This window comes from Arachis ipaensis, chromosome B1, assembly GCF_059453495.1.
Source record: "Arachis ipaensis isolate K30076 ecotype BB chromosome B1, ASM5945349v1, whole genome shotgun sequence".
Lineage (NCBI taxonomy): Eukaryota > Viridiplantae > Streptophyta > Magnoliopsida > Fabales > Fabaceae > Arachis > Arachis ipaensis.
The window spans coordinates 140694534-140707101 of NC_142436.1; the positions used below are offsets into that span (position 1 = coordinate 140694534).

The following is a 12568-nucleotide window of genomic DNA, read 5'->3' on the forward strand; positions in this document are numbered from 1 at the left end:
TAATTGAGTGAGTAGAAATTATGCAACAAGTTAGTTTTCTTAGAGTCAGAGAGTTCTGTTATACTCTCCCTCCAAGTTGCTCCCTCATTCAATGATTTTTGTGTATCTTTACTTCTTTTCTCATCTCATCTTTAACCCTTTTCTCTTTTATTATACTAAATTCTCTTGCTATCTAGACAAATTAACTCATCTTAAATTCTTTCACAAAAATTATGAATTGACTCAAATGACTCTTACTAATTCAAATACAGTGTGGATATGGAAGATGCACTTCCGTTTATATGTAATTTGGCCTATTCAGATATCATGCGTCTTATTCATGAACGAATGCTACCTTTTTACATTGTCAAAAAAATATTATTGAAACGTATGCTATCCTCTGCAAACTTTTCGATGTGCAAATTAAATTAATCCAGCCATCTCAAAGATTCTCCAAGCTCATGATTTCCAAGCAAATAGTAAAGCACTTAAAAACAAACACATACATTCACCACCTACAACAAAAAAATAATGCATCGATAAGGAGTTGATAACACTATTTACATCTGTGGATATCCAATTCGCTGTATTTCAGTCGCTATAGATTAGCAATTCAACCCACATACAGAATAACATCAAATTTGGTGGTAGGATAATTTTATCTGTCCAACTAACACTCTTAATTTTTAATATGAATATTTGTAAAATATATATACATCCGCCCAAATATTTAGTATCATTGAAATATAAATTCAATTTGTTAATAATATATAAATAATATTTGATATTATAAAATATAAAAAGATTAAATATTATATTTGAATAAAATAAATATATTTTTGAAGTTAATTTACACCCTTCAATTTTACACTATGTTATGTGCTCTTTTGTCTAGAAACTTTTAAAACATTCAAATAATAGTTCTCTTTTTTTTTTCGTTCAAAATGAACAAATTAACTCATTAATAATAAACTTTAAAATCTACATGGATTGAAGTGTTTGTATTTCAGTTCGCATCAATATACAAAAACAAAACATTTCTCACATAGATATATTTCTTGTATCAACTCAGATAGACTCGACAAATTAAAGTGTTCCTTAACTTTTAGCTAATTTCGTGACACAATCCATTTACGCAATCTATGTACTCTAGTTAAACATTTCTTAAAATACTTTGTCTTATTTTGATCATTTCAATTCTCATACTACCAGATTTTATTTTATTTTATTTTTTTTCAAGTTCATCCACTAAGCTATATATATATATATATATATATATATAGACACACACACACACTAGTCAAGTGCTTCCCCCTTAGTACGACACCTTAGTTGAAATTCTAACGTCACTCGAAATTAATTAGTTGATTATTATTTCTAAGTCTTGATGGAATAATTATAGTACTCTTGAAATTGAAAATGAACTTTTACATTGACTGTGTGCAACACGAAGTAATGCCTTGTTAGTTTCTTTCCTATAATTTTCTATGTTATTTGCAGTCCCACATACATGACTTACTTTTTAGTCTTAGAAGAAGTACAGAAGAATAATAAAAATATGAATAATGGAATAAAAAAAGAAATTAATTTTAAAATCATAAATCAGATTATTAATTAATTATTTTAAATTTTAATTTTTAAAATTTAAAAAATAAGAATTTGTAATTAAACAATTGGCACAGTTACTCCTAATATCATGCTAACCTCTAATTCTCCATTTGCGATCTCTGGTCTGTAGAGTCACCTCGGCACCGCTGCACTTCTCTGCTGTCCGGTCCGACACCGCCCAGCCAACGACGCCCAGCCTCTCCGTGTTCCGCTCACTTGCCGTAGCAACGGGGCTGCAGCAGGCCCGTGCGTCCTTATTATCGCTGTCCACCCGTCGCCGACCTTGTAGGTCCCACCGCAGGTCGCTGCCTCCTGTTGCGCTATTCGAGATGCACGTTATCCTCATCATCTTTCCTCCCCGTTGCACCGTTGTTGTTGCTGTGCTGCACCTCATCGACGCCACCCTTCTTCCCACCGATTCGACTCCTCCTCCTCTTCCATCTCTAGCCGCTGCGCGTTCGGGTTCGAAGCCCACAGAACATATTCGTAACCTCGTCTAACCGAAGTTGTCGTTGCGTGGCTGCTCCGTCGCCGGATCTCCTCCCCTGCCTCTATGCATCGCTGTCGACTCTTTTCACTCCGCAAATGGGCTGGATGTTCAATTTACTAGGTATGCAGATGGTATTTTAATTCTTAATTGGATGGTTATTTTGTTCGATTCAGTTTAAGTATATACAATTAACAAATATTGGATAATCATTTCACTAAGTAGTCGGATGATTATTTTAATAACTATGTGGATGGTTGTTTGATGACGATTCCATGCCGATGATGAGAGAAAGAGCTACAGGAGTGAACGATGATGACCGATGAGAGAACTTCTAACACCAGAGAGATGGGATGATTGATGAGGGTGGGGTAGCAGACGATTTGAAGAAAAAAAGGGTGTTTTGATGAATTTTTTTTTTAAATTTTCTTATTTTTTTTATATTGGACTAAATTCAAAACCCATTATTTACATTGTTTGGATTTTTTATTATTTTTCTAGCGGAGCGGTTAATCTTAGTCTTGATGGATGTATCCATATGTATAATAGGATCTTTGTGTGAATTCCTTGAATTTGTTATAGTTTTCAGAAAGGCAATGATTCTATATGCTGAAGAATGTGACTCCCCCTATACCCTATAGTTGGTATGTATTAGTGGCATGTTATCAATGGCCACCAAAACATTCAGATTTATTATGTATACATAATTAGTTACATCTCCACTATATGTCTATATATACTTGCTTGGGGTATATATATTACCCGGCCCATTAAAGTATGCATGACTCGTGAATTATATTTAGGTTTGTAATTAACAATCAATAGCATACTAAATTATACAATCAACATGTTCATCAACTTTAAATCCATTATTATAAATATATGTTGCGTATACACTAAAAATAAAAATACATATTTAAATATAAAATATATATTAAAAATAAATTAAATAATATATATAATAACTGATTTAATTATTAATCTTTTATATATACATAATATTATTATTATTATTATTATTATTATTATATGTAAATGAATTAATAATTAATATCTAGAGATATTCTAGAAATTAAATACCTCGTTTATATATGGTTTTAGCTAGATACTTAGAATATATTGTGTTAAATACGGACGCGGTCTTGAGTCTTCAATATTGTCTTGTGAAGGATTCAAAAGCCATTATATGTTGACATTTTGGGAACATATCACAGTTGTAATTGAAAACTACTATATATGCACGGAAATTAAACTAAATTGAAATATCTCTCTCTATATAATAATATAAATCACACTCTTTTCTAAAATGAAAAAATAAAAATTTAGTTACCTTTAAATTAAAATAATAAAACTCATACATAATAAAAATTACAAGTGATTAACTTTTTATTTTATTACTTTATAATTTTTTTTTATTAGATCGTGTTGATTCTAGGAATGAAATCATGATATGGTTTGGGTTACACAAGCATATAATACTTTGTACTTTTGGCTTGATATACACGATGACCATCAAAAGAATAAGAGAAAAGGAGAAATAGATTCTTGATATTTTGATATATGGACATTTAAATATTTTAAAATTTAAAAATATATTTAAGTTATTGACTTTTTTTAAATTTGGATATATCGATCTCTTATGTTCACTTGGATCTGTCAGATCTAATAGAAAAATTAAACGTAATTCTCGTTGTACTGACCTGGTCGATATGAATATACATGTGGGAGAATTTTTAAAATAAAGCAAATTAGACTCAAGAATCGATGTGTCCAAATTTTGAAAAAATCAGAAACTTAAATGTATTCTTAAAACCTCAGAGACTTAAATGTCCGCAGAAGTGCAGACTAAAAAATTAAGAATTGATTTGTCCGTTTTTCAAAATATATATATCAACATCTAATTAAACCCTTGTTTGGTTTCTGCCTTTTTTATTGAATTATTATTTTTTAAACTTTTGTAAAAGAAAAATTTTAAAATTCAAAATTTGAATTATTTTCTTGTAAAGTTTATATATATAACTATATTAAAAATAACAAGAAAATAGAAAATAATAGAAACAGAACGAATTAATTAAAGATGATACAATGCATGCAATCTCAATTATTAACTCTCAAGTAGTCCAACCTTTTGAATTCATGGTCTTGAAGTCAATAAAGACATTAACTAGCAAAGAACCTAGGGTTTTGATTTGGGACTTTCACTGCTTTGTTTTAGAGGGGTAATTGGGAAAAATGAAGAACCATTGATTTTTTATTTTTTTGATATGTTTTGCTTAGAGGGGGCATGAATGATTAGAAAAATTGGAGAAGATGAAGAAATTTTGATTTTTTATTTTTTTAATATGTTTTGTTTTGTTGTTTAAATTATTTGAAACTATAAAATTAGGATTAATTGAATTCTAAAATTTCGTTAATTTAAAAGGATATTTTTGTCTAATCAAATAAAAGAAGGATGTTTAAGACTTTTTATAAAATTAAATAAAAAATAATTTTTATTTTTATTTAATTAAATAGGTGTATTAGTAAAAATGGTGATATAATATATATTTAAAAAAACAAAAATTAAATGTTGATGTGAAAAATAAATTTCACGTGACTTGTTATTATTTGTCCATATTTTAAACGTATCGGTACGTATGAATTTATCATCGTACCGTAGCAAACACCTTATCGAAAAGATGCTTAAAGACAATTATAGTATCCGGAGTTATTGAAACATTATTAAAAAGATGCTCAAAGACTATTATAGTATCCGGAGTTATATATGAGAAACTATAATGATAAATTTAAAATCTCAAAGACCACACTGAATAATAATTTGAATCTCAAAGATCTATATAAAATTTTACTCTAAAAATAAATTTTAGAATTTTAGAATTTTATGTGTTTATTAAATAAGAATAATAATAAAGATGGATTTATTTATCATCTTATCAAAATTTGATTTGAAATTAATATATATAACAAAATAAAATGTTAAAAATTAAATTGACAACTAAAATTGGTTAGAATATTAGGTTGTCCAACTAAAAAATATTTGAAATTTAAGTTGGAATATTACTGCTAATCTTTTATTAAAATTTAACATGAAAATAAAATAATTTTAATATATTATTAGTATAAAATAGTTTTACATATATATAGTATATTTAATTATGTAATATTATGTTAACAAAAATAATCATATTTTACATTACATTGGTGGCATGATTATTCAAGAAATAACAACGAATATGACGAGACAATTTTATATCAAAATTAAGCTAAAAAATTAATGCCTAATTAAATAGAAATTATAAATTGATTTAATAATTTTTTTGGGTGAACAATTGATTTAATAATTAAATTTTGATAAAATGTAGATGGTAAATTATACTGTATTTATTTAAGATATAATAAAGTAAAAAAATAAAAAACAATTAAATTGAAAAAATAAAATAAGGGAAGCAGCTCCTTTCCCATTTAGCTGATTACCACCCTAAACCCTAATGCGATAAAAATGACCATAACCACAAACGCAGCGGCCGCTGCAGCCTCATCGGAAGCTCAGCTGCCGAAAACGGTGACCACCCTCCTCACCAGCCACCCTGACCCCCATTCCGCACTCAAACTCTTAATCCAAAATCTCACCCTCCCAATGATGCTTTCCATCCTCTCCTCCACCCAACTCCACCGCACCCACTCTGCCACCCTTCTCTCCTTCTTCCACATCCTCCGCCACTCTCCCCACCCTTCTCTCTCCTCCTCCCCTGAGCCCCTCCTCCCTGGCCTCCTCGTCCACCGCCGCTACTCCTCCGCCCGCTCCCTCCTCCTCAACTTCATCTCCTCCGATCACCCCCGCCACTCCCTCCACCAGCTCCCCCTCCGCTGCCCCCGTCTCCTGCAGCCACTCCTCTACACCTCCCTCTCTGCCTACGCCCTCTCCGACCACCCCGACCTCGCCTTCCAGCTCTTCAACAAGATGAAGCGTCTCCGTATTAAACCCAACCTCCTTACCTGCCACTCCATCAGCTCCTCCCTTGTCTGCCACCACCCTCATTCCTCCTACTCCATTCACCTCTCCAAACAAGTCTTTAACGATTCCCTTAAGCTCGGTATAACCCCAAACACCACCACCTTCAACATCTTGATCCATGGTTCTTGTCTTGATAATAATTTTAATGATGCTCTTAGCTTCATGAACCAAATGACTGATTTTGCTTGTTCTCCTGATAATATCACTTACAATACTATTCTTGATGCATAAGGGCCAATTGAGTAAGGTTAGGGAGGTTTTGCTAGAGATGAAAGGTAGCGGGGTTTCCCCAAATAGGAACCCCTATAATATCTTGGTTCATGGCTATTGTAAGTTGAGGAGGTTGAAGGAGGCTGCCGAGGTTGTTGATGAGCGGATAATTTATACGCTTTTTGGCATTGTTTTTAGTATGTTTTTAGTAGAATCTAGTTGCTTTTAGGGATGTTTTCATTAGTTTTTATGTTAAATTCACATTTCTGGACTTTACTATGAGTTTGTGTGTTTTTCTATGATTTTAGGTATTTTCTGGCTGAAATTGAGGGACTTGAGCAAAAATCAGATTCAGAGGTTAAAAAAGGACTGCTGATGCTGTTGGATTCTGACCTCCCTACACTCAAAGTGGATTTTCTGGAGCTACAGAACTCGAAATGGCGCGCTTCCAATTGCGTTGGAAAGTAGACATCCAGGGATTTCCAGCAATATATAATAGTCCATACTTTGGCCAATTTTAGATGACGCAAACTGGCGTTCAACGCCAGATCTCTGCCCAAATCTGGCATCCAGCGCCAGAAAAGGAGCCAAAACCAGAGTTGAACGCCAGAAATGGCACAAAAGCTGGCGTTCAACTCCACAAATGATCTCTGCACGTGTAACACTCAAAGCTCAGCCCAAGCACACACCAAGTGGGCCCCAGAAGTGGATTTATGCATCAATTACTTACTTCTGTAAACCCTAGTAGCTAGTTTATTATAAATAGGACTTTTTACTATTGTATTAGACATCCTGGATCCTGGATTGTATTTTGATCCTGTGATCTCGTTTTGGGGGCTGGCCATTTGGCCATGCCTGGACCTTTCACTTATGTATTTTCATACGGTAGAGTTTCTGCACTCCATAGATTAAGGTGTGGAGCTCTGCTGTTCCTCAAAGATTAATGCAAAGTACTACTGTTTTCTATTCAATTCATCTTGTTTCGCTTCTAAGATATTCATTCGTACTTCAATCTGAATGTGATGAACGTGACAATCATCATCATTCCCTATGAACGCGTGCCTGACAACCACTTCCGTTCTACATTAGACTGAATGAGTATCTCTTAGATCTCCTAACCAGAATCTTCGTGGCGTAAGCTAGAATGATGGCGGCATTCAAGAGAATCCGGAAGGTCTAAACCTTGTCTGTGGTATTCCGAGTAGGATTCAATGATTGAATGACTATGACGAGCTCCAAACTCGCGATTGCAGGGCGTTAGTGACAGACGCAAAAGGATAGTAAATCCTATTCCAGCATGATCGAGAACCGACAGATGAATAGCCGTGCCGTGACAGGGTGCGTTGATCATTTTCACTAAGAGGATAGGATGAAGCCATTGATAAGGGTGATGCCTCCAGACGATTAGCCGTGCCGTGACAGGGCATTGGATCATTTTCCCGAGAGATGACCGAAAGTAGCCGTTGACAATGGTGATGTATCACATAAAGCCAGCCATGGAAAGGAGTAAGACTGATTGGATGAAGATAGCAGGAAAGCAGAGGTTCAGAGGAACGAAAGCATCTCCATTCGCTTATCTGAAATTCTCACCAATGAATTACATAAGTATTTTTATCCCTATTCTATTAATTATAATTCGAAAACACCATTATCAATTTATATCTGCCTAACTGAGATTTGCAAGGTGACCATAGCTTGCTTCATACCAACAATCTCCGTGGGATTCGACCCTTACTCACGTAAGGTATTACTTGGACGACCCAGTGCACTTGCTGGTCAGTTACACGGAGTTGTGAACCATGGTGTTGGCATCATGTTTTTGGTGCCATTACCAGGGAAAGAAAGAGCAATGAATTTTACATAATTAAAGTGTAATCACGATTCCGCGTACCAAGTTTTTGGCGCTGTTGCCGGGGATTGTTCGAGTTTGGACAACTAACGGTTCATCTTGTTGCTCAGATTAGGTAATTTTCTTTTTTTGTTTTGTTTTCAAAAATTTTTCAAAAATCTTTCAAAAATTTCTCATCTGTTTTCGAAAAAATTTTAAAATGTTTTCAAAAATATATTGTTCTTCAGAATTTTTAAGAATGAATTCTAGTGTTTCATGAAGCATGTGAAGCCTGGCTGGCTGTAAAGCCATGTCTAAATTTATTTGGACTGAGGCTTGCAATTTGTTATCAAGAGCAAGCTAGTTGTTGCTAATCCACCTGCTGCTGTTCCTAATTCACCTGCTGAAGCTTGGCTGGCCATTGGCCATGTCTAGTGTTTTGGACTGGAGCTTTCATTGAAGGCTTGGCTGGCTAGTGAGCCATGTCTAATTCCTGGACTGAAGCTTTAGACTAACAATGCAAGATTCCTGGAATTCATATTAAAAATTTTGGAATCCTTATTTTTCTTTTTTTACATTAATTTTTGAAAAATACAAAAAAAATTAGAAAATCATAAAAAAAAAAAAATATTTTTGTGTTTCTTGTTTGAGTCTTGAGTCATGTTATAAGTTTGGTGTCAATTGCATGTGCATCTTGCATTTTTTTCGAAAATTTCATGCATTCATGGTGTTCTTCATGATCTTCAAGTTGTTCTTGGTAAGTCTTCTTGTTTGATCTTTGCATTTGCATGTTTTGTGTCTTTTCTTGTTTTTCATATGCATTATTGAAATCTTAGTGTCTATACATGAAAGATTTCTAAGTTTGGTGTCTTGCATGTTTTCTTTGCATAAAAAAATTTTCAAAAACATGTTCTTGGTGTTCATCTTGACATTCAAAGTGTTCTTGGTGTTCATCTTGACATTCATACCATTCTTCCATGCATTCATAGTTTTGATCCAAAAATCTTCATGCATTGCATTTTTCTTCATGTTTTTCTCTCTCATCTCTAAAAATTCAAAAATAAAAAAAATATCTTTTTCAAAATCTTTTTCAAAAATCAAATCTTTTTCATTTTTTTTAGTTATTTTCGAAAATCTTTAAAACATTTTTCAAAAATCTTTTTTTTCTATTTTTCTCACATGATTTTCGAAAATAACATCATCAATTAATGTTTTGATTCAAAAATTTCAAGTTTGTTACTTGCTTGTTAAGAAAGATGCAAACTTTAAATTCTAGAATCATATCTTGTGATTTCTTGTGAATCAAGTCATTAATTGTGATTTTAAAAATCAAATCTTTTTCAAAACTAATTCCAATCATATCTTCTCAAAAATATCTTCTTATCTTATCTTTTTCAAAAAAAATTTGATTTCAAAATATCTTTTCTAACTTCTTATCTTATCTTTTCAAAATTGTTTCAACTAACTAACTAACTCTCTCTCTAATTTTCAAAAACATCTTCCCTCTTTTTCAAAAATTCTTTTTAATTAATTATTTTTATTTTCGAAAATTTACTAACCTTTTTCAAAAACAATTTTCAAGAATCACTAACTCTTTTTCAAAAAAATTAATTTTCGAAAATACTCTTCTTCTCTCATCTTATTTATTCATTCATCTACTAACATCTCTTCCTCACATCATCACCAAATTCGAACCCCCTCTTCTGTCTGTGTTCGAATTTCTTCTTCTTTTCTTGTTCTCTTCTCTTTCTTATGAGCAGGAACAAAGAAAAAGGCATAATTATGGAAGCTGATCCAGAACCTGAAAGGACTCTGAAGAGAAAACTAAGAGAAGCTAAATTACAACAATCCAGAGATAACTTGATTGAAAATTTCGAACAAGTAAAGGAGATGGCAGCTGAACCCAACAATAATGCAAGAAGAATGCTTGGTGACTTTACTGCACCTAATTCCAATCTACATGGAAGAAGCATCTCCATTCCTGCCATTGGAGCAAACAACTTTGAGCTGAAACCTCAATTAGTTTCTCTGATGCAGCAGAACTGCAAGTTTCATGGACTTCCATCTGAAGATCCTTTTCAGTTCTTAACTGAATTCTTGCAGATATGTGATACTGTTAAGACTAATGGAGTAGATCCTGAAGTCTACAGGCTCATGCTTTTCCCTTTTGCTGTAAGAGACAGAGCTAGATTATGGTTGGATTCTCAACCTAAGGATAGCCTGAACTCTTGGGATAAGCTGGTCACGGCTTTCTTAGCCAAGTACTTTCCTCCTCAAAAGCTGAGCAAGCTTAGAGCTGATGTTCAAACCTTCAGACAGAAAGAAGGTGAATCCCTCTATGAAGCTTGGGAAAGATACAAACAGTTGACCAAAAAGTGTCCTTCTGACATGCTTTCAGAATGGACCATCCTGGATATATTCTATGATAGTTTATCTGAGCTATCAAAGATGTCATTGGATACTTCTGCAGGTGGATCCATTCACCTAAAGAAAACACCTGCAGAAGCTCAAGAACTCATTGACATGGTTGCTAATAACCAGTTCATGTACACTTCTGAAAGGAATCCTGTGAATAATGGGACGCCTATGAAGAAGGGAGTTCTTGAGATTGATACTCTGAATGCCATATTGGCTCAGAATAAAATATTGACTCAGCAAGTCAACATGATTTCTCAGAGTCTGAATGGAATGCAAGCTGCATCCAACAGTACTCAAGAGGCATCTTTTGAAGAAGAAGCCTATGATCCTGAGAACCCTGCAATAGCAGAGGTAAATTACATGGGTGAACCTTATGGAAACACCTATAACTCATCATGGAGAAATCATCCAAATTTCTCATGGAAGGATCAAAAGCCTCAACAAGGCTTTAATAATGGTGGAAGAAACAGGTTTAGCAACAGCAAGCCTTTTCCATCATCCACTCAGCAAAAGACAGAGAACTCTGAACAAAATTCCTCTAATTTAACAAACTTAGTCTCTGATCTATCTAAGGCCACTCTGAGTTTCATGAATGAAGCAAGATCCTCCATTAGAAATTTGGAGGCACAAGTGGGCCAGCTGAGTAAAAGGATAACTGAAATCCCTCTTAGTATTCTCCCAAGCAATACAGAAGAAAATCCAAAAGGAGAGTGCAAGGCCATTGACATAACCAAAATGGCCAAACCCAATGAGGGAGAGGAGGACATGAATCCCAAGGAGGAAGATCTCCTGGGACGTCCAGTGATCAATAAGGAGCTTCCCTTTGAGGAACCCAAGGAATCTGAGGCTCACCTAGAGACCATAGAGATTCCATTGAACCTCCTTATGCCATTCATGAGCTCTGATGAGTATTCCTCTTCTGAAGAGAATGAGGATGTTACTGAAGAGCAAACTGCCAAGTTTCTTGGTGCAATCATGAAGCTGAATGCCAAATTATTTGGTATTGAGACTTGGGAAGATGAACCTCCCTTGTTCACCAATGAACTGAGTGATCTGGATCAACTGAGATTGCCTCAGAAGAAACAGGATCCTGGAAAGTTCCTAATACCTTGTACCATAGGCACCATGACAGTCAGAGCTTTGTGTGACCTTGGTTTAGGGATAAACCTCATGCCTCTCTCTGTAATAGAGAAGCTGGAAATCTATGGGGTGCAAGCTGCTAGAATCTCATTAGAGATGGCAGACAATTCAAGAAAACAGGCATATGGACAAGTAGAGGACGTGTTAGTAAAGGTTGAAGGCCTTTACATCCCTACTGATTTCATAGTCCTGGATACTGGAAAGGAAGAGGATGAATCCATCATCCTAGGAAGACCTTTCCTGGCCACAGCAAGAGCTGTGATTGATGTTGACAGAGGTGAACTAGTCCTTCAATGGAATGAGGACTCCCTTGTGTTTAAAACTCAAGGATCTCTCTCTGCAACCATGGAGAGGAAGCATGAAAAGCTTCTCTCAAAACAGAGTCAACCCAAGCCCCCACGGTCAAACTCTAAGTTTGGTGTTGGAGAGTTTCAACAATGCTCTGAATATCTGTAAGGCTCCATGAGAGCCCACTGTCAAGCTATTGACATTAAAGAAGCGCTTGTTGGGAGGCAACCCAATGCTTATTTATCTAACTCTATTATTCTTGTTTTTCATGTTTTCTTAGGTTCATGATCATATGGAGTCACAAAATAAATATAAAAATTGAAAACAGAATCAAAAACAGCAGAAGAAAAATCACACCCTGGAGGAGCATCTGTCTGGCGTTCAGCGCCAGAACAGAGCATGGTTCTGGCGCTGAACGCCCAAAAAGGGCAGCTTACGGGCGCTGAACGCCAGAACAGGCATGGTTCTGGCGTTCAACGCCAGAAATGGCACACAAATGGGCGTTGAACGCCCAAAATGGCCACCAACCTGGCGCTGAACGCCCAGAGTTGTGTGCAAAGGCATTTTTACATGCCTAATGGGTGCAGGGATGCAA

General features: G+C 34.7%; 1 non-coding gene across 1 annotated transcript; it reads right to left on the minus strand.

Moving 5' to 3' along the window:
- Window positions 1-10413: 10413 nt before the first annotated feature.
- On the minus strand, window positions 10414-10521 carry LOC148578627 (small nucleolar RNA R71). The gene has a single exon (XR_015903335.1). It is a non-coding gene; the product is annotated as a small nucleolar RNA R71 (small nucleolar RNA).
- Between the last annotated feature and the right edge of the window lie 2047 nt (window positions 10522-12568).